This window comes from Rhinoderma darwinii, chromosome 2 (genome assembly GCF_050947455.1).
Source record: "Rhinoderma darwinii isolate aRhiDar2 chromosome 2, aRhiDar2.hap1, whole genome shotgun sequence".
Lineage (NCBI taxonomy): Eukaryota > Metazoa > Chordata > Amphibia > Anura > Rhinodermatidae > Rhinoderma > Rhinoderma darwinii.
The window spans coordinates 194779875-194788411 of NC_134688.1; the positions used below are offsets into that span (position 1 = coordinate 194779875).

The 8537-nt window shown below is 38.9% G+C and overlaps 1 long non-coding RNA gene across 1 annotated transcript; it reads left to right on the forward strand.

The window, feature by feature from the left end:
• Nucleotides 1-1755: 1755 nt before the first annotated feature.
• Nucleotides 1756-2135, forward strand: LOC142740926 (uncharacterized). The gene is made up of 3 exons (XR_012880927.1): nucleotides 1756-1832; nucleotides 1911-1982; nucleotides 2064-2135. It is a non-coding gene; the product is annotated as an uncharacterized LOC142740926 (long non-coding RNA).
• Nucleotides 2136-8537: the final 6402 nt, after the last annotated feature.

Genomic DNA, 8537 nt, shown 5'->3' on the forward strand with positions numbered 1-8537 from the left:
AATATCCTCCTCCATATTCTGTCATTTACTAGAACTGTGCCCTAAGATTAAAAAGTTTCCTCAAACCATTATAAAGACTGTCATGTTCTATGTGGTGTCATGATGTGATTATTATGTTGGGCCCATGTTATATCCAGTATGTGGCCTTCTACAAGGAAATGTTTCCTAACATTCCCACCAATGAAGATTTCAGGAATAGGGAATCCATCAATGTCCATTACTGTTCCCAATGACAGAAATATCTTTCTATAGATATAGAGAATATGTTTATAATGTTGATTTTCTCTTTGTTTCTTATAGACAAGACATCTGGTGTGATAATAAAGACAACATTGTCTATCACCACACCACCACCCCCTGAAGGTAATATAATAACTTATTATAGAGAGAGAATCCATCTAGTAATGACAAACATACAAGTATATCAGCGGATTAGCATGTTCAGTCGGCTTAGATGTTGGTATTGATGGCACGGGACTCAAGTTTAGAGTCTATACATTGATGGAAATATTGGGGGATTTATATATTATTTAGAAAAGAATTAAAATAGACTAAATTCCCATTACTTTATCACAAAGAACCAAGTAAGAAATACTGCTACACCAGTGTATACGAGACGTTTAATAGATCCATGCACATTATTTATATATAACACTAATACACAATATACACTCTAGGGTTAATATTGATTGTATGAGGCTATTACTACCATTCTTTCAGAGAACCAATATATTTATTTAGGGTAATACTAAGTATAAATACAAGTCACAAATTATAATGTAGTTTACAAGGGGTGTTCAAGTCAATGCATCACAACATCTATCCGCATCGTTTATACATTGGGATAGTAGGAAACAAATTACAATTAGGTATATACTATATCTGCAGAAGACAACTAGGGCTTTCTATTGAGATATGAGGTTACAAGTGTTAAATCTTTATATTCACATTTTCATACAAACCCATAATAGATATGAAGACCTCCTGGCTATAGACAAAAACCATAAAATACCCCAAAATATACTATAGTTTCATGATAATAGAAATCTGCCTTACATTTAATTTCACTGTAATGAAAATAATGAGAAAATGTCATCAATGCACAATAGATATAATATAACTGATGGTGTCTCAATAATATTGCTGTCAGTGAATGACTCTTTGCTGTGTGCCGGACATCAGAAGGTTTCACTATTATTAGTATTATTAACACGTTCTCTGTACTGTGTTATAGATCTAGTTAGTGCAGACATTACAACTACAACACAAGGGTCTACACCCCCAACTGAGAATGATCTGCAGGGGACCGGTGAGTTCTCTGAATAAATATATTGTCTGATACTGGATTGTTATTATCCATATACTATGATCGGATCATGATTTGTTCTTCATCCTTTCCATAATGTAATATTTTCTTTATTATAGATAAAACGTCTGCTGCAACAGTTACATCACTGCCCAGTACCACAACAACATATACTGAAGGTAATGCACAATACTTATAATGTTAGCTATGCAGGGTATGACTATCGGAGGTGTAGGGGCGATCACAGACACAGGCTCTGGAGTCCGAGGGGGTCCATAAGGTACATCTGCCTCAGACCAGGAGACAACCCCTACCCATAATGCTGTTCTCCTTGACAGAAGCTTACCCTGTCTGGTCTTAAGAAGGATCTACCATATTTAATAGAATAGTTTAATCAATTATTAATACATAATGTACAATTATAATGGGTAATGTGTGTATTTTTGTCTTGTAGGTGTCTCAAATGGAATTTCCACAAAAGTGAAAAAAATTAAGAAAATCATTGTTCCTCGTGGAAATTTCCATGGTAAGTTATAGAATAGTATAATAGGTTACTATATAATGTACAGTTATAATGGTTAATTTGTGTATTTTTCTCATGTAGGTGTCTCATATGGAATTGCCACAAAGGAAAAACAATTAAAGAAAATCATTGTCCCGCGTGGCAATTTCCATGGTAAGTTATAGAATAGTATAATAGATTATTATTATATAATGTACAGTTATAATGGTTAATTTGTGTATTTTTCTCATGTAGGTGTCTCCTATAGAATTCCCACAAAAGAAAAACAATTAAAGAAAATCATTGTACCGCGTGGAAATTTCCATGGTAGGTTAATCTAGAAGTTCTTATTATGATGAGTAGTATAAAAAATGGCTGTTAATATTTCTACCTATGTTCTCATTTTTATTAGGTTTTTTAAAACAAAACTCCTGGTTATTAGAAAGATTAATATTTGCCTTTATATGACCTTATTTCAAGAACATTTTGTGTTTTATGTTGTGGATTTTGGTGCGTTTTTTCTACATTTGTCAGATACAGTTCGCAAGCGGAAACGCAAGAGAAATTCAGATCCTGCAGATTGTAAAATACGCACCGAAGGTTAATTGATGTGCGGAAAAATTCTGCAACGTGTAGATGAGAACTTGGAATCTTGCTTCGCTGATACTGTATTACATTGCGGATTTGCCGCAGGATAATTTGCATGGCAAATCCGCGTGTAATATGCATCCGTGTGCATTTGGTCTAAAGGTGAAAAGGAAAGTCAAGAGGCAGTGTTCAGTTGTTTCCATATCTCCCATAGGTTATATTGGAGTGTTACATCTCTTGTTACTTCATGATCACAAGACTTTATATAATTTATAAAACTATTACAATTATGACACATTTATGTCAATGATGAGTATTATAACTTTTTCAGAACGTAAGATCAATGCAGGACTGCGATATCCTAAGAAAAGAGTAGAGACACCTTATCCTGAAGGTAAAGATCCATTCCTCATTCACTTGTATTTTATGCTACTTTGCTGTGGACTTTTTTGTACATGTTTTATATATAATAAGTTAATGTGGGTATTTTTGCCATTCAGTGGAGACAGACTTTGACAGAGACTTAAAAGCATTGAAAAAAATGTTGGCTCGATCTAGAAAGATACAAGGTAAGACCATTCTTCTAATATACTTATACACTTATAGTATAAAGTCACATCTCATATAATAAGGGTTTATAGGTTCTTACATTATATTACACTATTATAATCATCACATAGTTATGATTATGATGTCCAGGGTCAGATATACCATATGTGCAACCTGTCTAACTGCACCGGGGCCCTGCAGGCAAGAGGGCCCACTCCTACCTTAAGGAAAATAGTGTCCCCTACTGTCTATCGGTCACATGTAAGGGGTTTTACTTATTCCCATCCATGCCCCACAATTACTGCTGGATTGGTACACTGTGAAGGATTTTCTGGGGAGCAGTGGATGAGGTGATCTATCGCTAGCACCCCGCCTGTCATGAAATTCATCTTTGGATAACAGGGGGCTCATACACTTGTCTTGCACAAGGGGCCTCCGTTATTTGTATCTGCCCCTGATGATATCACAATATCAGGATTTACATTTCTTGTGCACACAATATAATTGTTTGCAATATTTTCATTATTATATTTTCAGGTCGTAAGATCAATGCAGGATTACAACATCCTGAAAAGACAGAAGACACAACCTATCGTCAAGGTATAAATCTTTACTACATTATAGCAATTATATTATAAACGATATAAACACAAACATAACAAGCATAACTCTGTTCACATCCGTGTTCAGGGGTTTCTGACAAGCTTCCCAGTATTTTAGAAAGGGAAAATAGCGAAGTCTGCAGCACTATTCTTGTCAAAAATACCATTAAAAAAAATTCAACATGGCCGATAATATATTCTCCAGATCTTGTTCTCTTGTCATTGACTTTTTAAAATAGTTTATGCATAAAAATAAGGGTATATTCACACATTGCAGATTTGTTGCAGGAATTTTTACGAGTGAAAATCTGTTCCATATATCTAAATGCGGTTGTTTCTGCACATCGATTTCTGCAATCCACATTCAGATAAAGGGGACAGTATACGCTCGTTCTAAGGCTCAATGCACACGATGCGTATTACAGGCGGTTTTGCCACGCGGATTTGCATGTAGCGAAACCGCAGCATAATGAAGTACCAGCATAGTCTGAGAGATTCCAGGAAATCTCATGTACACGCTGCAATGTTTTTCCGGACAGAAATTGACCTGCGGTGCATTTTTTAGATTCCACAGCACGTCAATTTATCTTGCGTTTCTGCTTGTGAATTGTATCTGCCTAGTGCTGTGGAAAATCGCACCAAAACCGCAGCAGGAAAACGCGCCAAAGAACGCATCAAAACGTAAAAACTGAACTGGAAAACGCATGGAAATACGCACGATTAGGTGCGGTTTTTACCTACCAATTGCTACGGTTTTGGTGCATATTTTCCTCAGCAAAATAAGCTACATGCCCACGTTGTGTAAAACTCAAACATAGAAATGTGATCCAATCTGTGTAGGAAAGATTAGAATGACACTTCCAGCTATAATAAATAGTCTGCATAGGAATATATTTATTACAGGTTAACCGTGTAATACACTTCTTATTTCCAGAATTAGAACAAGCGCCACCAGATGACGATGAGGAGGAATCATATCCTTGGATGCTTGACACAACAACTGAAGGTAAGCTGTTATATTACCGCATATCTCCCAGTCTATGACACTGAACATCATACATTGTAGGGTAGAGGTCTCCTAAATATTTATGTGATCAGCTGTAAATGTGGGAAATTTTATGGTTTCTAATAGCAGGACCATCACCTGGAGCGACAGAGGTAAAAACTGACATTAAAATGTTATGTTGTTATAACATTATCTGACAAAAGAGATAAAATGAGACAACAACCTGATTGGATGACAGCTGTCAACCAATAATCACGACTCTTCTTATTTGTACGTACCAAACCCGTCAAAAAGCATGAAAGAAATGCATGTAAAATAATCGTTTTTACATGTATTTTTGCTGGCATTTGTTATTTTGAAAAACGTCATACCCAGATGATGACTTTTGATAAAAACTAAACTGACGGAAAATATGCTACAAAAATGGAAAAAAACAAACACCCCACTGTGTATAAAGGCTTTCTTATATTTTACTATAAACTTTAAACCAACATCTGGCCGCATCATTCTTGTCCCACCAAAAAACACGCAAAAAACACCATGGAAAAAACATCAAAACATTATGGGGCAGATGAACTATAACAAATGCATGCCGTTTGCCAATTTTGTTTACGTGTTTTAGAAATTTTTTTGCTTCTTACTATGTACTGTTCAAAAATCCTAGAAAAGTGGAGTCCTAAAATGTGCCAAATTTATTATTGACATGCACCACAACTTTGGCGAAAAATACAGGTCTAAAGTAAGCCAACCAAAAGGGGGTGTAAGTTAGAGAAAAGTTTCTAACATGTCTATCAAGATGCGCCAAATCTCTGATACAGCATGCACCAATGTAATAAAATCTTCTGCCTGTCTCCTCTAGGTTTATGTCGTCTTTATTTTACACGATATTAATAAATCTGCCCCATTGTGTGACACTGGCCTAAAGCAGTTATCTGATGGGGTCACACATGGAGAATCATAATAGTAGACAGTTAGACTGCATAAGATTGAGGACGGATGACAGTCCGCTGCTTAATGTTGTAGTTCACCAATGTTGGCTGTCTCATTCCTTTTATGTTCCCTTGGTAAACACAGTTCTGATGCTAAACTAATGATTGTGATTTTCTGCTCTGATTTTCCCACAGTGTCCACTACAATCTCAACAACAATACCAACAATGTATAAAACAAGAGCGATAACTGTAGACACTACAACATCGCAAAGAGCAACAACGATGTCTACAACAGCGACAACCATAGACACAACACCAGTGCAAACAGCAGCACCAGAATCAGACCTTCTAGCTACTACCACCCCTGCCGTATCTGTAGACTACACACTGCGTAACATCATAATCATCAGCTGTGCTGTTGGCGTTCCTCTGCTACTCGTTGCAGTACTGCTATTCATCGTGCTTCTTAAACTGCAAAGACTTCAGAAGTATGCATTGTTTTTCCTTTCTACGTTTATTTTTTTCTACATTATTTTACGCTTTAAAACTTATGGTTTCTTTCACTGTTTCTGTTCTCAGATTGCTGGAAATACAAAGAGTCTGAGGATCTGATGAAGATTCGTAAAGGAGAATGTCGCTTTATATGTCGCTTGTACCTGCTAACGTACTTCAGCCACCTGGTTATCTCTTGGCTGCTGTGAACAGTTGTGTTGAGATCAGCGCTCCATCACTTCAGTGGCGAACCAGTCTTCTTTCTACTACTCTGTCACCTGAGTCCTGGTCCCTGCCTGTGTGACCATAAATGCGCACATTTCCACCATTATGTCTGTGTACTCTAACCATAGGCTGACAATAGCGCTATTATTTCATCACACAACCTATGGCGGCACCAGCTAACAGTCCTCCCATCCTTACTGTTAGGTATGTGCACAAACAACTGCACATATGTTTATGGGCATCACGGTGGCCCAGTGGTTAGCACTGTTGTCTTGCAGTATTGGGGTCCTGAATTTGAGTCTGACCAAGGACAACATCTGCATTGAGTTTGTATGTTCTCCCCGTGTTTGCGTGGGTTTCCTCCGGGTATTCCGGTTTCCTCCCACATTCCAAAAACATTCTGATAGGGTAATTGGCTTCCTATAATATTGGCCATAAAGTATCTGTGTTTTCACATAGTTCATTATCAATTACAAACTTCAACAACTAAAACATCTGTGTGGTGTTTTCTTATAAAATATGTTTTCAGAGTGTAAGAATATATAGCAATCCTCTTAAAAACTGCTATAGAACCTTTACAATAAGAAGATATGTAAGTGGCTGATATGAGTGCAGAGTGAATGTCATGAGTGCATAGTGGCAGGCATAGTGGCTGTCATGGGGCCATTAGGCTGGCATAGGGGCATTGTGGCTGTAATGCAGGAATTGTATCTGTCATGGGGGCACTGTGGCTGTTATAGGGGAATTAAAAGTATTCTTGTTGTCATGAGGCATTGTGGCATAGGGAGCACGGACGGTAGAGGTGAGGGACATTGTGGCTTTCATAGGAACAGTCTGTGGCATAAAGAATACACAGGATAGGTCATAATTATTTGATCGCTGGGGGCTCCTCCACTGGGACCCCACCGATTGCAAGAATAGGGGTCCAGGACCACTCCTGCTCACTACATCCCCCAGTGATGAGAAACTTGAATGAAGCAGCGGTCGATCGCTGGTCCATTCAATGTCTATATGACTATAAATCTGCCTGACTAAGACAATTCTAAACAACTTTATTGACTCTTATCATTAACAGCTGTGAGCTACTAGTCCATTTGGACTTTTCAGTTTCTTGACAGAAGTACTCAATACAGGAGAGGTAGTTAGTTATTCAGGGTTACTGTTCTGTCCCTATTCACATTCCACCTCCTAATGCAGTGTCCCAGATACACTGCAGAAATGTACTGTGATTTCTGACATTGTATGTAAAAATATGAGTTTGAGGCCTCATTTACACGAGCGTGTGCGTTTTGAGCACGCAAAACCCGCGGCGTTTTGCGTGCGCAAAAGGCACTTAACAGCTCCGTGTGTCATCAGCGTATGATGCGCGGCTGCGTGATTTTCATCATTATGACACTTCGTTTGGATGTTTGTAAACAGAAAAGCACGTGGTGCTTTTCTGTTTACATTCACAGTTTGACAGCTGTTGCGCGAATCCCGAAGTGCTTCCGTGTGGTGCGCGTGATTTTCACGCACACATTGACTTCAATGGGTGCGTGATGCGCGAACAGCGCACAAAGATAGGACATGTCGTGAGTTTTTTTCAGCCGACTCACGCTGAGCAAAACTCACGGACTATCTGCATGTCCCCATAGACTAATATTGGTGCGTACGACATGCGTGAAAAGAACCCGCGTCGCATGCACGTATATCACGCTCGTGTAAATGAGGCCTAAAAATGTTCCTTTAAGGCTGGACTGAGGGGAGGAGTCAAGGCAGATCCCTTGTAAATTTGAATCAGTCAGTTAGTGCTGAGAGAGCCAAGTAACGGTTGGAGTGAGGAGTAGTTCCTAAGTAGGGAGAAACCCTGCAGCTCTGAGGAGAAAATCCAGTTTAGAGATCTTGGATTAAACCTGGAGAAACAAACACAACTAATCCAGTTGTGTAATTACCACAGAGAGTGAATCCAGCTCATGATAGAATCAAAGGTGGAAATTCAGAAGGAATCCTCTGCCTTGTCTCCTCACCTGCCAGCCTGCAGCCATTGTATCTGTACCATACCAAGCCTGAAGTAAAGGACCGTCTCCCGTGTATTCAATCTGCACCCACGTTACCAACAAGGGCACCCCAAATACCATCAGACCGGGAGGCTGTACAACAGGGTGTGCCCCACGGGGAAACTACAACCATCAACATTCACCATACAGTGCAGACCCCTCCATTTTCCCTGTAACGGCTCCGCAGGGAGTGCTTGAAGGCCCAGCCATTGTGTCCCTATACCGCCCTCGCACTACCCAATCACCACCGGGCCGTTGCATTAAATTGGCGTCACGAACAGGATTGTTATATCACCTCTG